This window comes from Indicator indicator, chromosome 15 (genome assembly GCF_027791375.1).
Source record: "Indicator indicator isolate 239-I01 chromosome 15, UM_Iind_1.1, whole genome shotgun sequence".
NCBI classification, from domain to species: Eukaryota; Metazoa; Chordata; class Aves; order Piciformes; family Indicatoridae; genus Indicator; species Indicator indicator.
The window spans coordinates 19,894,845-19,903,675 of NC_072024.1; positions in this window are offsets into that span (position 1 = coordinate 19,894,845).

Below are 8,831 nucleotides of genomic sequence, written 5' to 3' on the forward strand. Positions count from 1 at the left end.
TGCTTCCTATGTGGTCCCCATGGGTGTGAGCTGCAGATATGCCAAGGTGCATGTCATGCGCCTTCACTTATTTCTGTCTGCATTTGGAGAGGCATTAACTGTACAAAAGGCAAGCTTCTTTAAGCTGTCACTTTGCATAACCTCCATCAGCATTTGGTTCGGTTTCATTCACAACAAATGGTTTTATCTCCTTCTCTGGCAGTAAAGGGGCCTCTCCATCTGTATAATGCTGTGCACAGTAGTGCACATGGGTGCAATTGTTTCTGGTCAAAAATAACCTGGGTGTAGCAGCCATAATGATATTAGTAGATCCTCTGCGTCAACCCAATCTGATAAAAGCAGTGAAAAAGGTTATGGGAAGTAATGTGCCTATCCCAGTAGGATGTCGCTACACGTGGTTGAGAGCTCCAATAGATAAGCTGTTTGGTTTAGCTTTTGTAGTTAGAAAGGTTATCTCCTCCACCAGCTGTCCTGCTGCTTTGCCAAACACTACCTCTCTTGTATTAGGGCCTGCAGCAGTTCCTGTTCAGCTGCTGCAGCCTAATATACCATGCTTCAGCCCTTCTTCGTCAATACCCATCAGTGTCTTGTCAACCAGGTTGGAGGAAGAGCAAACTTGTTTTGAACCATGTGCTGGCAGTCTTCAGCTGAGGAATGGAGGATGCAGTTGGGGACGCTAGTCCCCTCAACCCCAGTGGTACTCTCAGAGCCCAGAGGATGCATTTGCATCCTGAGAGGAGCTCCCCATGAATTCTGGTCCCAGACTCTAGCGAAAGCATGCTCTCAAACATGCTAAATTAATGAGCAAATAAAAATGTAAATAAAAGCTAATTTAGCACTTGCTAACTGGTTTCCATACAACGTCTTCCAGGCGGACTTGATTCTGGCATCCTTCTCCCTCTTGATTGTGAGAGGTTGGCTCCATATTCTAGTGACTGCTTGACAGAGAGAGCTTGGGTGACGTCTCTGAGGTAACTTTTTCCTGTTTTGCCCAGAATAAGTATGCAGCCACCTTAAATACCGTGCAAAGAGAAATAAGCTGCTTGCTTTTTACCTCTTGCCTTGTAACTTCGTCCTTTAAGTAAGTGTATGTAGATATGGTTTGTGAGAAATACACTTGGAGGATGTAGCAGAGAAATGCCCACGTAAGTGCACTGGAAGTTGGAGAACTAGAGAGGAAAGCTGAGTCCTGTGTCAGTTCTTTGTAATAGGAGCTAAGCTTCCAAAATTTGGAGGCTACCTTCTGCTCTAGCAATTCAGTCATTGAGTGTTTTGAGGTTAGTTTGCTAAAGCACTGCTTTGATAATCTTCCAGGCTGAAAGGGATTACCTTGTGCTGTTCTAAATTAGGAAGAAAGTAGCATACCTCTTTCCCCCCAGTTCTTTATCAACAAAGATATGACTCAGTAGTAGTACCCATTTGTTTGCCAGCAGACTCAAATGACCTTGCTTCCTTGAGAGAACTTGTGTTGAAATGGTGACTGTGTCCCACAGTTTGCTTTTCTGGAGGGTAGGCCTCTGACCTGTGCATCTGGTGGTCTTTGCTAGTTTCAGGTGCACGAGGTAATGAGCAAAGATGCTGAGTTCTACATCTACCTACCTAGAGTAGGGAGAGAAGAATGTGGTGTCTGCTCTACAAGGGATGTTCCTCTTTGTCACAGATGACTTAAGTGCTGTTCTAAAAGGGGACTGTTACATAGCTAATATATTATTCTGTGACATCTATATTTTTCCCCCTGTAGTTCTATGCTGAGTTGCATTTCCCACTACAGCAGTTTTGAAAACAAGGATCTGTGCAAAATACTGTGTAATCTTGAACTGGGATTGGCATTGTCCACTGTTTGATGCCAAAGTATGGTTCCAAAAGTGAGTTTAGGAATCTTGGGCACAAGAAGATAGGGCTGGCTCTTTGTTCTGTGTCCTTTGACAGTACTGTCTAAGCAGCTTAAGCACGTGTGGGGAGGCAGTCATGATCTCATTACAGCTAACTATAGGCGATAAGCAGCTTCGAGCACCAAAATCAGTGCACCAGTGAATGCAGATGTCAGTGAGTTATTTAAAGCAGGAAGGATTTGGGAGAGAAGCCTAGGAGGCTGCATAGCCCTGTGTCTCAGTGGCTGGATCAAACCAGAGTGCAACTTCACTGAAAATGCTTGTGCTATTGCAGCAGATGATGTATGATTGAACTCTTGTGTTGATTTGAGAGCTGTTGTGGATTGCAAATATAAAACTGTTGGAGTCGTGGAGCTTTGGAAGGCCTTTGTAACGTGTGAGATGTGTTTTACCTTTCCAAACTGTATGTGAAACTGCATGGCAGCTGTGAGGGAGGTATGTCTGTTACATTCATGAGGGTGGACACTCTCATCTCACAAATGCGAGGGTGGGGGGGAAAGATAGTTTAACTTCATATTTTTTTTTCTATTTTGTCCCAAAAAGAGCAGTCTGAAACTCAGCTTTTGTTAAAGCCCTGCATATACAAGTTTTTTTAAATAGTTTCTTAAACAAGTATTCTCACCCCCACAATAAATTCCCTATCAGGTTAATCTTTAATACACAGATTTGGCCTGGATTAAATGTGACCATATACCAAATGATTCTGGGTACCTTTACTTTTGCAAATGCTGGAATGGGTTTTTCCCATTTGTAGCAAATATTTAAAGTGATTTTTTTTCTTATGCTGTGCTAGTGGCATTTACTCTGGCTGGCTACAAATCTTCTTTATGTGATCAAGGTCTTAAATATTTTGCAGTTCTAACCATAAGTGTTGACCTGAATATGCTTATTAAAATTTGAAGGTAAGCTCAATATGAACCAGTAAGTGTTACCAGGTATGTTTTATGCATCTTTTATTTTTACAGAAGTGACAGAAACCCTTTAACTCCATTAGTCAGACTAAGTACTGCTATTGTGCACCATGGAGAATATGAATAGTTTTCACTCTTTTTCAGATGCTGTGCACACTGATTTTATTTTATTTATGCTGTAGTCGCAGCACTCCAGGTTTCTGTTTTTTTCCTCTTTAATTATTCTTAGCTTTAGTTAAGAAAGATCACATATATTTCTGTTCCTGTAGTCTGTTCATTAGTCATGGAGCATCCTGAAGACTGATGTTCTCATATGTATTTCAGTAGCTGAGAAGGCACTGAACCTACTGACAACTTGGTTCACCTAGTAACAAAACCCTTGTTGTCTTAAAAATCAGTTCTGATTTGTAAATGCAGTTTGACTTGAATATTCTTGGAGTAGTTAAAGAAGTTGTGTCACTCACCAGCCAAAACTAAGCTCTTTATCTACTGTTTTTAAATACCTTCCTAAAATCTGGGAACTAAAGATTACAAGTTAGATTGTGGAGTGGTTTTGTACTTCATCCTATTGTAACATGACAGCTATAAGAAAATTCAAAACTTTTAAAAACTCCAAGGTCAGTGTCTTGTGGTGGTGAGCTTGGCAGGTTGACTCTTCAGTGAGTGTAGGGCAGTTTCTACTGTTTCAGGTTTGCTATCACTTGCAGTTTTTGCATGATGTCCAGAGAACAGAACTGCATGGTATTTTCTATGTGTAGGGCTTGTTAGTCTGTGTCTTTCAGTATCACAGGGTACACCTCTGGCACCTGATAGATACCATGCTGTATTGAACTGGAGAAGACAATGAAAGAGTAAATTTTCTTTCCTCAGCTCTGTGTGGTCCATGATGCATTGCAATCCAGGTGGCTGAGAGAATGCATCTGGTTTAGCAGACTTAGGTTTTGTAGAAGCTGCAACACAGTCTTCCAGTATCTTTAGAGGAGGAATTTTGAAGTGGGAAGAATCAAGGTAGCGTTTATACACTTGAGACAGACCTGCTATTAAAAGCAAACTTGCCACAGTCTGTCTTCCAAATGAATGTGTGCTGCATTGTTTTAGCATATGGGGAAAAGGAGTTTATATATGTGTGCAGGTGCTGCACTTAATAATAAATGCTAATTTGAGAATAGATCAAGTTTAACAAATTTTCTTTTTGCTTTTGCTTTCCAGCTCTGTTACCTCGCCAGTGGCCTCAATTGTTGTAAGTGGCACTCTAGGAAGCCTGTTGGTAGGAGCTTTGAGCTGTACTTCAGCAGCTTACCATTTAGATAAGATAGTGGAGATTTGAGACCTGTAGGGTGTTTACAAGAACTTGTTTGTGATGGCTGCAGTGAATAGGAAGTTAAATATAGGATTTGTTTGTCTGATTCTTTGCTTCATTTGAAAAGGACGAGTTTTGTGTTCAAAACCTTCAGAACAGAACTGGCTGGTATGGTAGAATATTCCAAGAGGTCCACAGCCCAGTATCAGTATATGAAGACAGTAATATTTAGAGTATTAAAGGTCCATTTCCTTTAGAAGGAGCTTAAGAAATACGGTGGGGTGAACTGTTTTCAGGGACTGCTGTTTTTGCATCTTTGAGCTTCCTTCTCCTTGGATATGTCTTTTTGCAAAACCAAAGTTACGTTAGATCCCTTGGAAGTGCGAGGTCTGCTAGAAGGTGTCTCCAAAGGAAGGCAGTGCTGGCTCCTGGTCTGGTAAAATGATCCTGCAGACACCTTTAAATGCCAAGTTTTGGGTTTTGCCCTTCAGAATGCATTGCACCTTGCCAAGCTCAAGGCTGTGACTAGCCATCCAATTCATGTTAGTTCTTGAAAAGATTGCCTGAAGTTCAGATTGCCTTTTGTTTTTGCTCAAGTGGCTGCGGGTGTCTCTGTTAATTCTGCGCCCTTTGCCTTCCACAGTACACTGCAATCTGCAAAACGACCCATGAGGCATTTTAACAGCTTTAAGATTCTCAGTATGAGCGACTGAGAGTCTTGCAGATTATGCTGATCTGCAGAAGACTTCCAGGATAACAAAAAGCCCAGGTCAAAATCCCTTCCGTGACCCTGAGTTGTGTCCTGCATGTTTTGCCACATTGGACTTTTTAATGTGATGAGGGACACGAGTATTCCTGTATGAAATTCTCTTTTGAGTTGTAGCCAGTCTCAAATTAAATCTGCTACCTTAGTTTTAAGGGCCATCAGATACTTTATTATGTTTTACTTAAGCTTTAGTGCACTGTCTTTGTTATGACAGAAACTCTATTTCCTATTCAAAAACTCAAACCCCAAATGTTGCACTTCATCCCTGTATTTCCATGGCATTGTTTTCTTCCTTGCAGCACCTGCATTGTGTTGGTTTTTTTCCTAATACAGAGCTCAGATTTTTCTCTTTCCTTCTCCTTTCTTTTTTTTTTTTTTTTACTCTGCATTTGTTTCTTTTTTTAGTGCATTGACCATAGAAGAGAATGTACGCCGTATGAGAACATACCTTTGTTTGGTGCTTTCTCTTGGAAAAAAATCACAATGAAGTTGTCAAGTTGGGAAGTCATAGCTCTTATTTTCTTGCCTGTGACCCTTAAGGGTCATCTGCATAGGAAAATTAAACTGATATCGAGTAGGGAGCATGGATTTGCAACGTGGTTAAGTGACTTTAACTCCCGGTGGACGTGCTTATAAGGTCGTTTCTGCTACAAATGCTTGGGACAGCTGCATTAATCAGCACATTCATCCCCGACTAGTGCAGCTCTGCAAGTGGAATCCCTTAATGTTATGGTGGTAAACCCACACTTTTAAAAATACAACTTGTTTTTCTGGGGGTATTGAGAAGGTAGACAATGATGCAAGTGCTTTTTTTTCGTCATTCCAGCTAGCACGTGAACTGTTGGTGCTTTTCCCAAGGAAAAAAGGATTAGGTAGAGAAGTAGGGCCCCAAAATACATCTTTTCCAGATGAACTAGTTTTTTCATGATCAGTTTAAAATCAGAAGGGGTTGCAACAGGAGAGAAAAAGCATCCTCTATCAGCTGGTCAAATAAAAGGTTTAATCTATCCCTACAAACTTTACTATATTGATTCCAGAATTGGAGTCCACTTGGCAGAGCAACCTACAGTTCCCTTTTCTAATGCTGGTAAGTTAAGATGTGTGCTGAGCATTGATACAGTCTGGAGTACTGTACATCTGCCTTGGATTTCTTTAATTCCTTGACCTTTTTTAGATACTTCAGAAAGCCCCAAAATTTTCATAATATCACCATCTTGGAACTATGTTAGCAGAAGAAACCACTTGGTAACAGCTGCTCCTTGTGCTTTTGGCACAAGAATTTGTTTACTAGGGTGAAGTGAATGTTTGGATAATCTTGCTTTTTATGCTCTTAAGCCTTTCTGTGGAACTGATGTGCTCCTAGGTTGCCCTTTTCTGTTTCTACCATTTGAGCAAAACAGTTGCTAAAGAGTTTGATTCTTCAATCAAGCAGCACCATATTCACTTGAAAGAGGTGTCCTAATTTGAGTCTGTACTAACAAACTCAATTCAGTTGTCAATGGACTAGAGCACATTCTTAAAATCTTGAGAATTCAATTACCATGTAAGACTAAGTTGAGATGGAGTGCAGAGAGATCATGGTAAATAAAATAATCATCAAACCACTGTCTTTTCAAAGCAGTACACAGATACTTGACTGTCCTGCTGTTCCCTTCTGAAATGCTGAAGACCACCTGGACTGAATGCTTTGACCAGGATGATTGAAACATTCAGTGGAAATACCAGAACTGGTAGCCTGTTCTTAGTTCTTTTCTGCTTGGATGACCTCAGATAGATGATGGTTTTCTATAGAATCTCTTAACCAAATCAACTGAGCACTTCACTGACTTGTTACACTTCAACACAGAGATGTAAGAATTGCTGTGTTTCTCCTGGCTTTAAATGTTTTCAGACAAAAGCTGGGCTGTCTGGTAAATCTGTATGATGCCGTTTGGGGCCTGCCAAGTGTAAGTGTTGTCAGCTTCCCCGTGTAGAAAACGATGAGTATAGCTGAAGGCGAATGTTCAGCTTTATCTTCTCAGTAAAACAGAGAAAAAAGAAAATTTGAACTCCTATGCCACTTCATTCACTCTCAAATTCATTTGCCATTGCTGAAATGCCCTGGTATACCTCTGCCTGCATATGTGAGGTGAAGTGCCCTTGGGTAGTGAAATTCCAGATTGTGTGAGGCTGCGAAGCTTTTACTGTTACTGCCTTGCTTTATGTGGAGGGGTAGGAGGAGGTTACACAGATGATGTTAAAGTGTTAATCTGTTTGTTCAGAGCTTCTCTTTGTGTATTACCTGCAGTTTAAGCAGAACTTCATGTCAGGGTGCTGCTCTGATGTGGTCTAGTGGTGAAAGAGACAGAGGTGAAACCCACACCATGGTTAGCATATTTTATTTCTGGCCGTAGGAGGGGAGATGGACATAATACTGATGCCTGCTTGTTTAGATCTTAAGCTCATTCTCTTTCTACCAGCATGAGTTGTACTGAATGGACATTGCTATAGATTTCTTGAGGACAGAGCTCCTGTAGTCCTCAGTTCCTTTGAGAGAGCCGATTGCTCAGAATCCCTTTATCTGGCACTATTCGTTACCATATAATTAATTCTCAGACTGCTCAGCAAAAGGACAATGTATAGATCTGAGGAGGAAATGGATCAGAGTGGTGTCAGAGCCCACAGCGTATCATAGGAATTGTAAAGCTGCTTTACAGTGAGCTTAAAGTGAACCAAATTAAATGCTGGTTTTGAGAGGTCCTAAGGGTGACATAAGCTTGCTTGTGATGGTTCTTCGTGGCAAGTTTGTGTTTGGCTTTGATGCATAACTCTCAGACATGATAGGTTTAAATCTGGATGTTGTCCTTATTCCTAGGAAACAAAACATTTGTGCTGCTTCCTGAGTACCGGAGCCAGCTTGTGCTCCTTACCAGCTGACTTTGCAAAGGGAGGGGAGAGCATGGAACATGTCATTGCTCACAATGTGCTCTTTGGATAGAGTTCTTGGATCTCTACTGTGGGATCAGTCTCTCAAATGCGAAGCACTTCTCTTCACAGATCCATTCCTTGAGAAAATGCCTTCTTGTCACAGCTGGGAGTGGGATGTGGGGTCTGTGCTTAGACTTTCCTCCTCAGGAGCCCACATGCAAAACAGAGACAAAGGAAAAGTGCTTAATTTTTCTGAGTAGCAGAGTGCTGCAGGACTGCATTATGGAGGTGAAGAGGAAAGGGCAATACTTCTGTGTTTCACAACATTAAAAAAATGAACAAAGAGTAGCACAGTGTTTTTATTGTTGGCAGTGGTAGGAACTGGCAGGTGGGCAACATTTCCTCCCCTGACCCTAATGAGGTCTATTTGTGTCTTGCATTTAAGATCTCAATGTAAATGTATGGGGTGGCAACTCACTGCAAAGGAATTTTTGCTTCAGTCAGGTCTCAGTCAGCAGCTTAATAGAATGTGGTTTCTGTAACTTGTGGAGAAAGTATTGTGCAAGTTTTGCTGCAGTTGCTGTCCCTTAAATTTATTTTTATTTTATTTTGGAAGTAGTGGAGATACTGGAGTAGAGGAGAGGGAGTCTGCATTGAGCATCTACATTGTGACCTGAGAAATGAATCGGCTTAGTCATAGCAGTTGAGCTGTACTGAATTTTCTGGGCCATTTTCTGACAGCCATGAGTGTATGTCAGAGACTTCAGTCTGTGGGAAAAGAAAATCCAGTCTGAATCTGTCTCTGCTGCTGAAATAGATGATCTTAATAATATTCATATCGTTGCTTAAGGGGCTCTTGCTTGAGTCAAAAGCTTTCTCTGTTTCTGGTCTTTGTTTGTTTGTTTGTTTCTTTGTATTGTTTGCCCAAGTAAACAATTTTATCATTGGAAATAGATGCTGAAGTTCTCAAATCCACCTTGTTCCCAGAAGGGGGCAGGGGAGGCTTGTGAGTTCTGGAGCCTGATAAAACATGCTTTTGTGTGCTTGTGTTAGCC